This window comes from Vigna unguiculata, chromosome 9 (assembly GCF_004118075.2).
Source record: "Vigna unguiculata cultivar IT97K-499-35 chromosome 9, ASM411807v1, whole genome shotgun sequence".
In the NCBI taxonomy this organism is placed as follows: domain Eukaryota; kingdom Viridiplantae; phylum Streptophyta; class Magnoliopsida; order Fabales; family Fabaceae; genus Vigna; species Vigna unguiculata.
Genome location: NC_040287.1, coordinates 24231094 through 24249326, shown reverse-complemented (window position 1 = coordinate 24249326; position 18233 = coordinate 24231094). Strand labels below are relative to the sequence as shown.

The window sequence follows — 18233 nt, the reverse complement described above, 5'->3', positions numbered from 1 at the left end:
ATAATTTATTTCAAAGTATTTGATATCGAAGAAACAACCATACTCATAATATTGAATATTTGATAATATTATGTTTCTTTTACCGTAATTTTTTATTATTTTATAAAAATTAATTAAAATTAATATTAAAGTAGTAAGAAAACGGGTACGGGTATGTGTACGAGATTATACCCGTTACCCGATGGGAATGAGGATGAGATAAAAGTTGATACCCGTTGGGTTTGGGTATGGGGATGGGGATGAATTTTTTTTACAGGGATGGGTATGAGATAGTAAAACCCGTCCCCGCCCCGCCCCGTTGCCATCCCTATCTGGAGTTGCAGATCTGGAGTATAAATAGAGAAAATTTACTGATTGATATTTACTTTTTACTGCAAGGGCAAACATGAAATTAAAAAGATTTTTGGGGTACAGGAGAAATTGTTGGAGGTGCAAGGAGAAGTGCCCTCAAGCAAATGGTGTGTTGGTAAAAAGGGCCTCGGCATTCTCTACCCTAGCAAAAAAGAATTTGGGCTTTAATGTGACTTCAAGCAAATAATGGATGAAGTAATATTTTTGAAGAAAAAAATTAGTTGAGAGAAACAAAATCTATCTGTCTAAACATAATAATTATAAATATTATAAAATTAATTCCAAAATCAAGAAAATAGTGAGAGAAAATATTTAGTGAGAAAAAAATATCATTTATATTTTTGTATATGTAACTAAACTAAGTGTTTTATAAATATTTTTCATAACCTTTTCTTTTAATAAATGGTCTATATGAACCCATAAATATAACTTTATTTGGTTAAATTTTGTTATCAATTTCGTTTGTAGTTAATTCAAATTTTGCATTATGTTTTAGTTACTGGTGTAAGAGTTTTAATTGTATGGTTTAATTATGCCTTTGGTCCCTATTTTGGAGTCAAAATCTCAAAATGGTATCCAAATTTTTAAAAGTTTCAAAATGGTCCTTTTTTTGTTAAAACGTCTCACGTTTGCCTTTCCGTTAAGTCAAGGTTGACGCCATTAGATGGAGTGCCACATGTAAGTTCCTCGATTTTTTGAATTTTTTTTTTTTTGAATTTTTTTTTTGAATTTTTTTTATTTTGAATTTTATTTTGAATTTTTTTAAAAAAATCAAAAAATTGTCACGTTTCAAGCTGTCATTGTGCCACGTGGTAGTGACTGAGTGACGTGGCAGTGACAGTGACACGTGTCAGTATTATGCCAGGTGTCATTTCCTTAGTCTCAATTTGGTCCCTTTATTTTAATTTGTCTCAATTTAGTCCAATTTTTTGTAAAAATTAGCAATTTTGTCCCTCTCCAAATTGAAATCAAATTTAATTTCTATATAAATGTACACAAATATTTCCATCAAAATTGATATTTCAAGTAAATATTTTTAACCAAATTAAGTTAATTTAATTAATATTTTACATTGAACTTTATTTAAAATGGTTTAAAAGTTGTTAATAGAAAATAATGTTAATAGAAAAAAAATTCATAAATTAACTAGTTCATGTAACAATAAAACACATAAATTTGAAATTTGAAAACAATTTTAAGTAAAGTTGAATGTGAAACATAATTTTAAATAAACTTAGCTATGTTAAAAATATATAATAAAAATATCAATTTGAATAAAAATATCAAATTTAATAAAAATATTTGTATAAAATTTATATAAAATTAAATTTGATTTCAATTTGGAGAGGGACAAAATTGCTAATTTTTACAAAAATTGGAACTAAATTGAGACAAATTAAAATAAAGGGACCAAATTGAAACTAAGGAAATGACACCTGGCATAATACTGACATGTGTCACTGTTACTGCCATGTCACTCTGTCACTGCCATGTGGCACGATAACAACTTGACACGTGGCAATTTTATTATTTAAAAAAAAATATATATAAAGAATAATAATAATAATAATAATAATAAATAATAAAAAAATTCAAAAAATCGAGAAACTGACACGTGGAACTCTCTCTAACGGCGTCAACCTTGAGTTAATGGAAAGGACAAATGTGAGACGTTTTAACAAAAAAGGGCACCATTTTGAGACTTTTAAAAATTTGGATACCATTTTGAGATTTTGACTCCAAAATGGGGACCAAAGACATACTTAAACCTAATTATATTATTGTTGACCAGTTGGTAAAAATTGAAAAGTTTAATGACAAAAGAAACATCTATAAAAAGTATAAATAACACATATTAATAAATTCAATATAGTTCTTTAAAAAGAAGTTATTAACTTAACATAATCTTAGGAATTCATAAGAAGTTTACATTTATTATTACTAAAAATTTAATTTTTAATGTCAGTTAAATACACTTTTTAATGACGGTTATAATCGTCATTATTTTTATTTCTGTTAGTTAACCACTAACACATAATTTAGTGTTACAAAGATATATATTAATGTCGATTTAATATAACTGTCAGAATAATCATCACTAAAATTAGTAAAGTAGATTTTAAAGACCTCTAAATTAATTTTAAAAAATTTTGACCTAGTATTTGGCGGCAGTTATAACCGTCAGAAAATCAACTTTTTACAAAAAGAAAATTATTTAATACATAGTAACGGTTATAACTGTAAGAAAAATCATAATCATTCTAAAAATATTCAATATTAGCGGTAGTTACAACTGCCAGTAAAATTACAACCTTTTTAAAATAAAAATAGAAATGTAGAAAACATAACCAAAACGAAATCATACAAAAAAATTATCCATGCAAGCTTTTGTATCTACCACGAACTTCTGGCCCAATTTCCCCTCTTCTAGCTTCGCTCCATGAAAAACATAGAATGATAATCCCCTCAGTATGAGTTTATCTTCCCATGCCAATGCATCAGATTCCATTTTAGCTAAAATAATTGGCAAATAGAAATGTAAAGGCGTATGATTTTAAAATTAAAATAAATTGTCCTTTGTTAAACTATTTTCTACTGATTCATATTGAATCATGTAGGTCAAGACAACAGTAAATCAAAACAACAACATAACTAAAATATAAATCACGTACATTGAATTACTAAACAAAAAATGTTTTGGTTGATAATTAAGATTGAAACATCGGACCTTGACATCTGTATTTAAGCTAATTTAGTAAGAAAGATAACAATCTATTACATATTAAGAAAAGAAGATACTACTAAAATTACTATATTATTCATTTTCTTTTATTGACACATGTCATAAAAATTAATGTTTTCATCATTTTAAAACTATGGTACAAAAGGACCCGCGTTCAAATCTTACAAAAGTCAATTTGTTTTTATTTTTTAATTTATTCATAATTTCAACTATAATATTAATTATAAATAATATTATTATTTTTAATATTTTTATAAGTATTAGTATTTCTAATTATTAATAATATTATTATAAATGTTATTTATAGTGATAGTAGTAAAATTATAATAAATATTAGTAAAATTATAAAAAATATTAGTATAACAATAACAATAATAATTGATATTATTATTATTATATGTTACTATTACATATTATTACTATTAGTATCATTAACATTATTAGTGGTTGTTCCTGCAGAGAACAAATAAGATCGATTAGGCATGAGTGTCACCTTACCTACATAGTCTGCTATCTCCTCGGTTAGCCTCTTTCCATTTGGCATATATCGGCTTAGACCTGGAAGGGGTTACCTGCAGAAGGGACTCCGAAGCTTAAGTCAGCGAAAACTCTCAAAAAGTCAAATCAGGTGATTAATGAAGTAATGAATGCGTACCTTTAATTCGTGGGATCCATGTATATTTATAGATTATTAATTATGTTTGCCCATTCCATGGGCTGGGCCCTGGTTTGGGCTTGGGCCTGGACCTAGGCCCTTAGTTTCGGTTGTTGTGGGCTTACTGGATTTCACGGGTGCTTTGATTTCCTTGAGTATTTTAGGGTGGTCGGCGTAGGCCAATTACCCCCTTTGGCGGCTTGTGCTGCCATTGCTCATACGCTGTCCTAGGCTGGTTATTCCTTTTAGCGTCTTAGGTTACTGGTTCAGGCCGGTTAGGCTTGGGTCAGTCTAGGCCGGTTACCTGAATAACTTCGCGTGTAGATATGGTGGTCATTTATTATTATTACTTGGTTGAATTGGCTCAGTGTGGTACACCAGTCCCCCAGCCTTTGCCGATATAGGTATGTCGGTGAAGAATGATATGCGTTGATATGCTAGCAAGGTCGGCTAGGTGTGATACACCAGTCCCTCAGCCTTTAAGTGTGATGAACAGTGTTAAAGCTAAAGACGAAAAAAGGTTGGTAGCAGGTGAAGGGGTGTCAAAGGTCTAATCAAAAAGGGGTTTTTGCGCCGTCGTTTCTGATGCCCATGGCCTTTGGTGTGCTTGTGTCGATTGGTATGGGTTGTGATTTTTGGCGGGAAGAAGTTTTATCATTTGGGATTCACCATTATAAATGCGGGTTTCGTGGTGGGTTTATGTTTGTTGGTTCATTTGCGAGAATTTCATAATCAGAGACTTTGCGTGCGTTATACCTGTCCGACTAGTTCCTAGTTCCTGCCGTCATCTTTTCAGAAAAAGGTATGTCTAGCAGTAGTGATAGTGTGTCGTTGTCTTCTTCCAATAGTGTGAGTATGGAGTCCGGGAGGAGTGTAGGTAGACATGTTGAGGAGGAGAGTATTAACCCAGCGGCTGTGGTGGGCAGAATTCTGATGGAGACGGTGACTGAGGTGTGAGAAGACCCTCCTGAAGAAATAGCGGAGAGTAACTGGCCGGCCAAGGCCGATTATGAATGGATAGCGGCTGACGTCCGTAATCAGTCGTCTTTGTTTCGGTGGTCTCGTCTGCTAAACTCTTGGTTGAACTGCACCCCTGTTATTGCAAAAGGTGTGAACCAGGGTATTGTTTCCTTGGAGCGGGTGAGCGCCATTGACAGCGTATGTCACGGCCAAGAAGGGGCGACCGAGAAGTTTTTCTATATGCATATGTGTCATTTCTCCCAGCTGCATGTGAGGTTACCGTTGGATGACTTCACCATGGGGGTACTTCGTGAGCTCAACGTGGCACCTACACAGTTACATCCGAACAGTTGGGCCTACATGCAAGCTTTCTGTGTTTTGTGTCAATCGTTGTATCTAAAACCTTCTCCTCGTGTGTTTTTGTATTTTTATGACACGAGGCCCCGCCAACCGACTACTTGGTTATCCTTGGTGAGTCGTCCTAGTATTAGCAGATTGGACGCGTTCTCACAGTCCTTCAAGCATTTCAAGGACGGTTACTTTAAGGTTGTGGTGAAGGAGGAGGGCAGGCCCAGGCCCACCTATGGCCCAAACCAGGGCCCAGCCCATGGAATGGGCAAACATAATTAATAATCTATAAATATACATGGACCCCACGAATTAAAGAGACGCATTCATTACTTCATTAATCACCTGATTTGATTTTTTGAGAGTTTTCGCTGACTTAAGCTTCGGAGTCCCTTCTGCAGGTAACCCTTCCCAGGTCCAAGCCGATATATGCCAAATGGAAAGAGGCCAACAGAGGAGATAGCGGACTATGTAGGTAAGGTGACACTCGTGCCTAATCGATCTTATTTGTTCTCTACAGGAACAATGGTAAAGTTATTACTCTTATTTGTAATATATAATATTATTACTATTATATATTTTTGTTATTAATTACGTCTCAATTTTTATTAGATTATGATAAATTATTTTTTTGTCTTAAACTTAAAAAAATAGGTATATTGATAAATATATGATTAGTTTAAAATTTCACTCTAATATTTCATTGTTGATGTTCATACCCATTCAAATTTGAAGGATTTGTCGACTATTATTGAATTATGTCAATCTTTGACAAAAACAAACAAATTAAAGATATTTTACTTGATTGGTTGTCTAATTCATTTTATTTAACTCTTAATGTTTCATTTTTTACAACGAAGATTATCAAAACAAAATTTGAAATAAGATAAAAGATGAATTTCTTGAACACAATATGATTATTTACATTCAAAAAGGAATAATTAGAGATTTTTATTCCAAATAAATTATTGATGAGTTCAAATTTTTTTATTATAAATTATTTTGGCTCCTCCAAAATTATTGGTCAAGATCCGTCACAGATTATTATTATTATCAACTATAATTAATAATCATTATTACTATCAACTATAAATATTATTATCATTATTATTAATTGTAATTATTTCTATTATTATATTACTAATATTACTATATTACTATTATATATTATTATTATTATTATTATTATTATTATTATTATTGTTAGATACACATTTTACTTTTATTTACTATGTAGGAATCATGTTTCAATTACTTGTCATTTTATTTACTTTGTTGTTCATTTATCTTTACATTTGAACAATTATTTCAATTTAAGAGAATAGTTACTAAAATTAGTAAAATAATAAAACTGAAAAATAATTTTTTTTATTATAAATAATTATTTAAATTTAAAATATAATAATTAAGAAGATAAAATTGATAAAATAAAAAGGACACCAAAGATATTTATCTCTTTACATATGTAGTTGATTAATATTAATATTAATATTATTATTAGTAGAAAAAATAATACTAATACTTGTCATATTTCAATTACTTGTCATTTTTATATGTTTTGTTGTTAATGCATGTCTTTATATATAATTATAAATTATAATAGTTGACATTCACCTTAGTATTAGCATTAATATTAATATTTATAGCATAAATATTATTGTAACACCCCATTTAATTAATAGCAGAAATTAAAGAAAATGTCACAACATAATAGCATAGCAGCAGTCTTATGTGTTTTCCACAAAACGCCTCCCGATGAAACAAGGCATACCAAGACGTTAACTAAGTAGATACAGGAAACCAAACAAAAATAGAAGTTTAGTGGGTAGTCAAATACATGGGTCGTGGCCCCCAAAAGAAAGCTTAAAACAAAAGGAAAGTCCAGCCTAGATGGCTAAGCAGCGGAGTCACCATTCCCTTGTTGACCACGAGGACCTCGCCCATCTGCTCCAATCAATTTAATCGATGATCATCGCAAGAAGAAGAACCACATACAAGATAACCGGATAACAAACAGGGTAAGCTAGAGTAGAACAGTTCATCAAGTAGCCACACATCAATGCACAATCCAACATTTTATATATATATATCACCCAAACATGTTCTGACTTCACAAATAATACACTAGACCCTGACTCGACTCATCCAGATACGTATAGTCCGGTCGGATTCAACGGATGCTTGCACTTGTGGTGAATACCTCTGCTCACCCCCGAACTGCTCACTTCCGAACTGCTCACCCCCAAACTGCTCACCCCCAAACTGCTCACCCCCAAACTGCTCACCCCCAAACCATGTCACAAGTGTTACAATGAATCAATTCCTCACCACAAGGTTAGCCCTTAATGAATTTCGGGCCTCCTGCTACTCTCACCACAAGAGTCAGTCCGCTCTAAGTGAGAGTAACCGACTCCTTAGAGTGTTAAGATGCAACCTTACCTTGAATCCTTACTAGACCATACAAATGGGGCACCGCCATGAACACCCACTAACAGGGATCATGAAATTACGTCTCGACCACTGAAGCGCAACCCCGGAGGTCTCACCTAGAGACTCCAAGGAATTACACACTGACACGGACTAAAACTCATACATCAACATTGAGAGAACATTAATCATGCTTACAATTTCGTACCAACCCCTGAAAATGAATCCTCATTCGAATCCCATGTTGAATCCATACCATTGGTCATTTCCATCCCATGAGTATAGGGTATCATCTCATAACAATATCATGGCCCCTTTAATTCCAACCCATTCATTGATTTCACATGCCAAGATTCTTCAATCACATCCATCCAATTTATAATACAGAACATACCATGCCTTTCATTTCACAGATTTCATACATCACACAAACACATCATAAACCAACAATACAATTCACAATTTATCAAAGTCCCCCAACCCGCAGCGCATCTCGCTCAAGTCAAGAGCCCTCGCTCAGGCGAGAGGGGTACTCTCGCTTAGGCGAGATCGTGACTAGGGCTGGAACTTTCTCGCAGGCTTGCTTAGGCGATTCCTGGCTTGCCCGAGCGAGACAACTTCTCGCCCAACAATGACGTCCCTCGCCTGGTCTAGACCACAGCAGCATTCCAAGCCTCCACTCCTCCTCGCTTAGGCGAGTGGCTCTCGCTTGAGCGAGACTGGGCCTCGCTCAAAACCAGAGTCCTCCGCCTGGGCGAGGTTTCGCAAACCCTTAGTTTACTCCTGCAAGTCTCGCCTGGGCGAGTTACTCTCGCCTGGGCGAGATTAACAGATCCCACCACTGTTCCACCTGCAACAATCACATGCTTGCACCCAAAAGACAGTACATGGCAGTTCACGCATTCAACACAATCATATAATACATACAACATCTAACAAACTCAATCTCAGCCATAAAACAATCAAGACTCAGACTCTAACTTCTCCGTACCTGGAAAAGTTTAGCTAAGACCCCGACGGCACGACCACGAGCGCATCAGCTCTAAGGATGAACTATGGGCTGAAATAGGGGTGGGACAGAACCAGAAAATGACGTTAACAGAGGCTTTTAACCGAAATTACGAAAAGATGGTAAAAGGGAACCAGCACGACTAGAAGAGATACTTACATGGAGCACAAGTTCTCTTAGCTCAACGTGACAGTGGAAGCAAAACCCTAGCGGAGGGGTTGACGACTACATTCTTAGGTTCTCTGAAATGAATGGAAAATGTGACTTAGGACAACTAAGAAGGATTTTATTTACTAGGCCAGCCCTTAGGCTCACTTACAAGGACAACCATTTAATTTAGGGCAGGAAGGTAAAGAATAATATTAACGGGCCTTACAATTATTATCATTATTATTTTTATTATTATTATTACTATTACTATTCATAATGGTGTTATTACTATAAGTATGATTTTTTTAATTATAAAAAATGTTGTTATACTAAAAATTTTTGCTAAATAAATTTTTAATCATTTAATCTTTTAAAATTTTTAAAATTCATAATTTATATTAATATTATTATTAGTATTTTTAATGGTTAAATAAATATAATAACAATTATATTATTATTCTAAAAAAATTAAAAAAAAACAAAATAAATGTTCGCACAAATTATAGATTATTATAATTATTTTGTAAAATCAATTAACTGTATTATATTGTGATATCAATTATATTTATTATATTTAAATTAAAATTATTATTGCATCACTTAGATTTACTATTTCATTACTTTAATAACAACATTTACAACAATATAACTTAATTTTCATAATATTTCATTACATAATACTTTTACTATTTTATTATTTTAATATACAAAATAAAACAAATACGTTCGTGCGTACGCACGAGTCGGTATTAGTATACTAGTTATGTTAAAAGAAAAGCAGACCTTTAACCTATTGAGGGTTATATCTGTGGAAAGTATTAAAAGATCTAATATGTAGAACATAGCATCTTTAAACCAATATAAAGATATAAGAGTATGAAATCTCTTAATAACAAAGAGATCCCGAAACTATTGCATAATATGACAACCAATCACTAATATAAGTTCTATGAAGGACATCAATCACTTCCTAAATTACTTTACCCCATTATGCTATAATAAACATTAATAATAAACTACAACTCTACATAGTGTATAATTTCGGTTAGTATCAATTCACAAAACAACAAACAATAAAGTAGAATTTGCACCCACTTGTTCTACCCAAAAGAAGCTCAAAGTGCCATCAATATTTGAAATTGACGGAGATTCCAATAAATTGCACTAGATAGACATCTCAATATATTTATTTAATCTATTTTTGAAAGTTTTACCTCTCAAAAATTCTGTCAACTGGTATGATAAAATTCCAAAACTGCTAAAATCCTTGAGAACAACATCTTGCAGTTTTAAAACTACAGTAAATGTACCAATGAAAAAAATTAGAATACAAAAATATTAGGTTGTATTAAAAATATTTACCCAAAGAGACAATACTATATATGTTCAGAGTTTGGTAAAGCCATCATGCAACCCACTACAATCATACACAATACTAGATATGTTCATAGTCACCAACACACAGTCAGAGACATTTATATCACAAAAACTAAAAAAACAATGTATGTGTATGAAAAATGAGTGCATGCATAATAGTAACATGATTTAATGCTTTTGAATTTGTAAATGTATGTTTTTGTATTTACCTTAAATTGTTTATGAAGATCTTTAATGTATTCAACAACTAAGTCCAACATGTCTGCTGTGTTGGTTTGCTGTCAAGTGAATGTAGAAGAATGTTAACTTTTTAACCACAACTACAACATTGTAACATAGAATCGACACATTCCAAAGTTAAATGTGCTTATGATCTTACCTTATCCATGTTTGGAACAAGCTCTTATAATTTCATCATTCTTTCTCTACTCCGAGTTCTTCTCACCTGAAACAAGACATGCACAACACCTCAGAACCATCTTTTATTCAAATTACTTCAAGAATTCAAAAAGTCTACACAATATCTTCTTTGTTCTTTTGGCTCTAAAATAAGTTTAATTTTATGATATCCTAATAAGGTTTTTACATGGTCGATTAATCAGAAATCATCAATTTATAAAAAGCTTCAACATTTTCTGTGCATTCTAATTAAATTCAATTCGGAAGACAAAATCCCACCATTTCAGCAATGCTACGAGGATGAGTAGCAGACCCTCGCTTTGCTCTGATTTTACAAGGAACAGAATCTAGGAACTGAAGCAACTTCTCCATGGTAATCATCTCTGCTAAAGTTTTTGGTAAATTCTAGTGATGTGATAATATATTAACTTGGTTTCCTGGTTCTCCATTCTGAGCACAACGATTTTTTGTATTAAAAAGAAGAAACAAAAGTGTAAGAGATGCAACAAGAAAATAAAGCAATTAAGCATCTTATATACACATGAACATCCAAAAACATCTTTTCATTGTCAATTCTCCCTCTTTTCAAACCACTAAGATTTTGTGACAGTTGTGGAGTCTCATTCCAAGAACCATAAGGGAATCTAGGGCGAAAATGTTGAGTATCATTACCTCTATGACTGGTATTATCATCAGAGCTACGATATTGAGCTTTGCCTCGAAACCAATACAAAAACACATATCAACAATTGTAATTAGGGTTTACGAGCTTCAAAAGAAAATCGAATTTCAAGAAAAAAATAAACTACAAGAAGAGGAAATCAACTTACAAAAAAGGGGAAAATACTTATAGAAAGAAAATTGCATGAGGAAAAGAAAATGATTTTCAAGAATGGCTCTCGTGGGAAGAGAGGATTGGCTTCCAAGAAAAAAAGAAGATACTTCCAGTAGAAGAAAAGAAGATACTTCCAGTAGAAGAAAAGATGACTTACAAAAAAAAGAAAGGATCAACTCTATGTAAAGAACACTGCAATGTAAGCGTGTCAATCAACTTTGTACCTGCAAAATACCACTTAATATAAAAATAATCTAAACAGATTATATTAGCATATCCCGTCGGTTTTAAAAACTGACTGCAAATTTTTATAATCTTTTAAATTTTTTACATAATGGCATTTTATTAAGACCGCCATTAGGTGAGTGACGTTAAAAAAATATTTTTCCTGTAATGTATTTATATATTATTATTCAGTCATATTTTAGATGATGTGATTTCTAATGATAATTCCAGCTTAATTTTGTTATATTTAAATTAAATTTGATGATGAAGTATGAGCATTAACTATTTAATTTTTTCTACCAAAAATTTGAAAGGTCACTGGTAATAAGTTGAAATTCAACAATGTTTGTGATCTGGTTCTTAATGAAGAGATCTCACAAAGTTAGAAGAATCCTCAACCTCCTTAGTTTTTAATAAAGATTCAATAGGAAAAAGTTTTAAAAAAATGTATAGGTGTGAAAAATAAAAATATCACAAGAGATCCAAGTTTGGGAATTATTGAAGTTTCACAATTCAAAAGATTATCAATTGTTAGAACTGTGGTAAGACCATACATTACAAAAACATTGCATTGAATAATCAAGGGACGAAAGGTTCAAGAAAATGTTACATGTTACTATCTTTATAAAGAAAAAGAAGAATTTGGGTTCTAGATTCAAAAGCCTTCTTTTCATGTTACTTCTTAAAGAGAATTCTTTGATAATCATGTGTTTAGTATCTTTGAAAATGTTTGCCTTAATTAATGAACAATTTTGTGAAATTGTTGGGAAATATGTGGTGAAAACTAAGTTTAACAAGTTTGTTTAGGAATTTAAAAATGTTAAATATATACTTGATTTGATAAAGAACTTACCAGTTGGCTAATAATCTTCCATGACAGTCGTTGGAAGATTTCAAAAGGGTGTAAGGACAATTGTTTGCGATAATAAAAATGGTACTCTTTACATGTCAACAAAGGCACATCATTTCATCATACTTGTATCATATAATCAAAATTTCATTATATGAAATTAAAAACATAGTCATACAAGAGATGAAGACTATGCATTCAATAATAGAAAAAAAATACTTTAACATTTAGCTTGTTCACTTTAACATTTAGTGTCCATCATCTCTATTATCTACCAATGAAAATAAAAATACTTTTTTTATGTTTATATGTTATCATTCGATGAAGGTATGTGTTTACTTTCTAAAATATAAGTAAGAAGTATTTGAGGCTTTTAAGATATGAAAGTAAACATTTCAAAATAGGTTCAAATTTGTAAACCAACCTTGCTTGTCACAAGTTTAAGTCAAGTTGAAGGTGCCCTTAACTAACAAACAACAATCCTTTATTATTTTTACCATTCTTATTTTATTATAATTACTTACTACTTATAATTATGTTGGTTGACAATTTGATTTTTTTTTCTAAAGATTAGAATGTAATTCAATAATATTTGAATATTTTTAGTGCTTAATTTATTTGTTTTCCAAATTATATAGATTGACACTTTAATTTTTAACTACTACCTTTATAATAATGTTTTATAAAATAAGTGAGTACTTTAATTGTACTACTATAAAAAAAGAGTCGAGTCAATGCACTTTGGTTGTTTTGCAATAAGTATATAAAACAAAGTGAAAGAACAAAACATCTTTAAGTGAGCCAACACATCTAACCCACCAACTAATGGTAGGCTAAGCTTGGTTACAAAATTTCTAACTCACCAAAAAGTGAGTCAGATTAAGCTAACTCATTTTTAGTTTAACCCATGGTGATCTGACTCATGTTAGCCTGATTGGCTTACTGTGACACCCTTAATGAAAAGCTAATGTTCAAAATGAGACAATGTAGAAGATGAAAAAAAGAAACTTAAAATCAACAACGGTGATGAATATGATAACACCAAATTTATAAAGATTTTATATGTGAATGAAATTAAAATGGAGAGGATTGTACCATATACTCCTTAAAATATTAGTTTAGTTAAGAATATGAGCTAAAATTAAATCGAAAGAGCTAGAAACATACATGTACAATCAAGCGTACTAAAATAACTTTTAACACAAATTATAAATGTGGTAACTTGATCAATTGTGGTCCGTCATTGGAACATATATTGCCAAAAGAAATCTAGAGTGGAAAAGAAGTAAAACTTGCCCATCTAAAAGTTTTTTTGTTATACAACTCTATATTGTGAATGTATTCTCAACCTCCTAACTGGAAATACATGGGAACTAGCTACAATAACTATGAAGAAAAGGCATTAACAAATGGGTTTATCACATAAAAAGGAAAATGTTGGCTCTGAAAGATATAAAGGTCCACTAATTGTCCAAGTTTGTTTTTCTAGTTACGTAGCTAAATATTATCAAGTTTGTCATTGTGAAAATCTATTCCTTAAGCAATTGTATGGTAATTTAGATGAACACACACACTAAGAATTTTGATGTTTGTGATTATTTGTATGAGGATAGATATTATAATGTAGTAGGAGTTGTAAGCAAGTTTATGTCAAATCTAGGAAAAGCTCATTAAGAGGAGTTCATTTTGAGGTGTCTAAAAGGAACTAAAGATATGTGTTTTGTACTTTGTTAAAAGAGAGGTAAAAGTACAAGGCCACATTGATGTTGATTTTGAGGTGAAGTTGGTCATAAAAAAGAATTGTTGTTTACATTTTTGGTGTATGTACTACGATTGTTAGTTGGATGACACAAATACAAAAGGTTGTTGTTTTTTCCAGTAAATAGTTTAATGGCTTCAAGTTAATAAAGATGGGATTCATCTTGAAAAAAGTATTTTCCGTGGTGATAATAAAATGTAATGCAATTAATGTAAAAACTTAGCATTTCATTTAAGAAAAACATGTTAGTCTACATTATTAGTTCATTGTTTCTTTGCCTGGGGATGATGATACATAATGTATGTATGTAGGGTTAAATATATTTTTTGTGTCTTAACTTTAAATGAAAATTAGAATTAGTCCCTCTTTGAAACTATGGTCCAATTTAGTCCTCTAACTTTTTAGAAATGCATGGATTTAGTCCTTTTAATTGAATTTTGTTAAGGTTATTTCACGTTTCAATTGTGTTTCATGATGACATTTGAAATGTTTACACTGTTTGACATGTTTTTGTTCAATGTTAGCTGAAAAAACATTTGAAACGTGAAATAAACATAAAAGAATTTGGTAAAAAGGACTAAATTCATACATTTCTAAATTTGGGGGCTAAATTGTCCAAAGTTTCAAAAAGGGACTAATTTCAATTTTCACTGAAAGTTATGTGATAAAAAATATATTTAACCCATGTTTGTATATATGTATGTATATATGTATTATATATATATATATATATATATATATATATATGTGTGTGTGTGTGTGTGTGTGTGTGTGTGTGTGTGTGTGTTTTCATTCCAAGAACCTATCCTTGAAGATCCCTCAATCTAACGCGTTGTTTCTAAGCTCTGACGTCACTTTTAAGCTTAGCAACTCAAACTTAACTTTCCTCGTCCACTAATATAGAACCTTCTGCATATTCGCATCTTCGAGCAAGAGGTTGTTTCTAAGACCCTATCCAACCCTTGCAAGACAAGCAGGTCAAGTTTGACCTTGAATTTGCATTCCTTTGTCACTATAGACAACAAACACATACCACGGAAGTGCAAACATAACCGGGAAAAGTGCATGAGGGAACTCAAACCATACCCTCCTATACTTTCCCTAAAACCTTTAAAATAAAGAAAGGAAACTATCTTTGATATAGTCATGAGTGTGCACCCTCATCACTATATCAAGATATTTTCTGTTCTTAATGATTCTAGTTTCATCACGAAGTCCATAAAATCTGAACTCTTAAATAAGAGTCATGACAGTCCCACAACCTGTCTATTTATGGAACACCACACTATGCCATCCACAATCATTAACAACATGATTGATAAGTAGTCAATCCATTCGTACAAGGTTTCACAATTGAAATGCGATAAGCTCACTCCCCAAAGTCCAAGAATCATTTGAAAATCATTGCTCTGATACCAAATGTAACATCCTAGCCATAAATTACTTATTTAAAACTAAAATAATAAAAATATTAATAAATTGCATTTATTAATGAAATCCTTTTCCCAAACCGCGAGAAAAAGTAAAACTTTATTTCGGACGCGCAAAAATAAAAATCCATAAAAGCGTTCACCTCTTACAAATATAAAATGATTCATAATACCGATTACAAAAATAATTCATAAAATCCATAAAAATATTTCTATGTAAAAACTCTCATGTTGGCCCCACTTCGGCTCTGAGTATCCACGTGTAGAATCCTCTACGTGATTCAGCTCGACACCCGAAATCGCCTGGCGCATCACACGCGTCGCCTGGTGCTGTTTGGTTCCAGAGTGCCTGGCAGGACACTTGGCGTCGCCGGGCGCCAACCCACTAGATTTTGGTCTAGGCCTAGTTCTACAACACACCGCCTGGCGGGACCACTTATGTTGCCAAGCACCAACTCTCGAGTTTTGCTCCAAAGTTCACTTTGTGGCCTATCTCCTAGTGGTTTACACCGTTCTGCCACCAGTAACTAGTAATTTACTGGTTTTTTGGCACTCTAGAATAGGTTCCAATGAACCTATTCACACAAGACACTCAATTCAGGCAAAACATGCATCCATGACAAGTAAATATACTTCCATATCATTAAGTTGAACTCAAGTACACAATATCACATGGTTATACATAAAACACAACCATATCCTTGATTTCATACATACCGAAGAATCAATATAAATTCACATAAAACTATCAAAAAAAGTGATATACCCAATACACAATCCTGGACAACCAAACAATATCAAACCAGGAATAACACATAATCATTGCCCCAAAATATCGCACGGGCAATAAAATAGTAATAATGATAATAATAAAAACAACAACAACAACAACAACAATAATGATAATAATAATAATAATAAAACAAAATAATCAAAATAAAAAAAATAATGAAAATAATAATAAAATAAAATGAAACAATCATAATAAAACAATAATTCTAATAAGATAAAATAATAATAATAAAAAATACTAATAAGATAAAATAATAATAAAATAATAAAATAATAATAATAATAATAATAATAAAATAATAATGATGATGCTAAAATAATAAATAAAATAAAACAATGATAATAATAACAATAATAATAAAATAACAATAACAATAAAATAATAATAATAATAAAAATAATAGTAATAATAATAATAAAAATAATAGTAGTAATAATAATAAAAATAATACTAATAATAACAAAATAATAATAGTAAAGTAAAATAGAAATAATCATAATAAAAATAATAATAATAATAATAATAATAATAAAATAAATTAAAAATAATAGTAGTAATAATAATAATCATATAATAAATAATAATAATAATAGTAAAATAAAACTATAATAATAATAAAAAGAATAATAATAATAATAATCATCGTAATAATAATAAATAATAATAAATAATAATAACATAATAAATAATAATAATAATTAGGTTAAATTACCCTTTTCGTCCCTCTATTTGTCATGAAATTTTATTTTGGTCCTCACGTTTTTCGTTGTCTCAATTTGGTCCTCATTTTCTTAAAAATGACTCAATTTGGTCCTCACCGTTAACTTTGACCAGACGGTGTTAAAGTCAACGCCACGTGTCAATTTCTGGTTTTTTTGATTTTTTAATATTTATTTTATTTTAGTTTTTAATTTTTTTTAATTTTTTTTTAAATTTTTTTCTTTTTGACACGTGTCACTTCACAGTCGTGCCACGTGTCAAAGTGACTCAATTTGGTCCCTATATTTGTTTTTAGTTTCAATTTAGTCCCAATTTTTGTAAAAATGAAGCAATATTGTCCTTTCTCAAATTGACACTAAATTTACTTTTTTATAAATCTTATGGTGATATTCTTATTAAAATTAACGTTTTTATTAAATATTTCTATAAATATTTTAAATTAAATTTAAATTCTACACAAAACATTAAACTTTGATTTTGTTTTGAACTTGAGATTTAGTTCCTAAATTTATGTGTGACAAGTTATTTGATTTTTAATCTTTACCAAGTTTGTATAATATGATACACTTGATGCCTTTATATATGATGACAAAATTGTTAATTTTTGAAATTAAGTTTGGGGTTTAACTTTGTTTAATAATAAAACTAAAAAAAATTTATTTAAAAAAATTTCTATAAATATTTAATAAAAATGTCAATTTTATTAAGAATATCATCATAAGTTGTATACAAAGATTAAATTGAGTCTCAATCTAAGGAGGGACAATATTGCTTCATTTTTACAAAAATTGAGACTAAATTGAAACTAAAAACAAATATAAGGACAAAATTGAGTCACTTTGACACGTGGCATAACAGTGAAATGACACGTGTCAAAAATAAATAAAAAATTCAAAAAAATATTAAAAAAATTCAAAAAAACCAGAAATTGACATGTGGCATTGACTTTAACACCGTCTGGTCAAAGTTAACGGTGAGGATCAAATTAAGTTATTTTTAAGAAAATAAGGACCAAATTGAGACAACGAAAAACGCGAGGACCAAAATGAAATTTCATGACAAATAGAGGGACCAAAAGGGTAATTTAACCTAATAATTATTATAAACTAGTAATAATAAAAGGAATAATAATAATAAAATAAAAATAAAAATAAAAATAATAAAAATAATAGTAATAATAGTAATAATTATAATAATAATAA

The 18233-nt window shown here is 30.6% G+C and overlaps 1 long non-coding RNA gene across 5 annotated transcripts; it reads right to left on the bottom strand.

Moving 5' to 3' along the window:
- Positions 1 to 6745: 6745 nt before the first annotated feature.
- Positions 6746 to 11401, bottom strand: LOC114162654. Of its 5 annotated transcripts, XR_003599274.1 has the most exons (9): positions 11250 to 11401; positions 11092 to 11136; positions 10699 to 10869; positions 10400 to 10465; positions 10230 to 10298; positions 9858 to 9938; positions 8653 to 8735; positions 8476 to 8544; positions 6746 to 7001 (listed from the first exon to the last, which is right to left on the bottom strand). It is a non-coding gene; the product is annotated as an uncharacterized LOC114162654 (long non-coding RNA). The 5 variants fall into 5 exon arrangements; XR_003599270.1 differs by having other exon boundaries at positions 11092 to 11401; XR_003599271.1 differs by lacking the exon at positions 9858 to 9938 and having other exon boundaries at positions 11092 to 11401.
- Positions 11402 to 18233: the final 6832 nt, after the last annotated feature.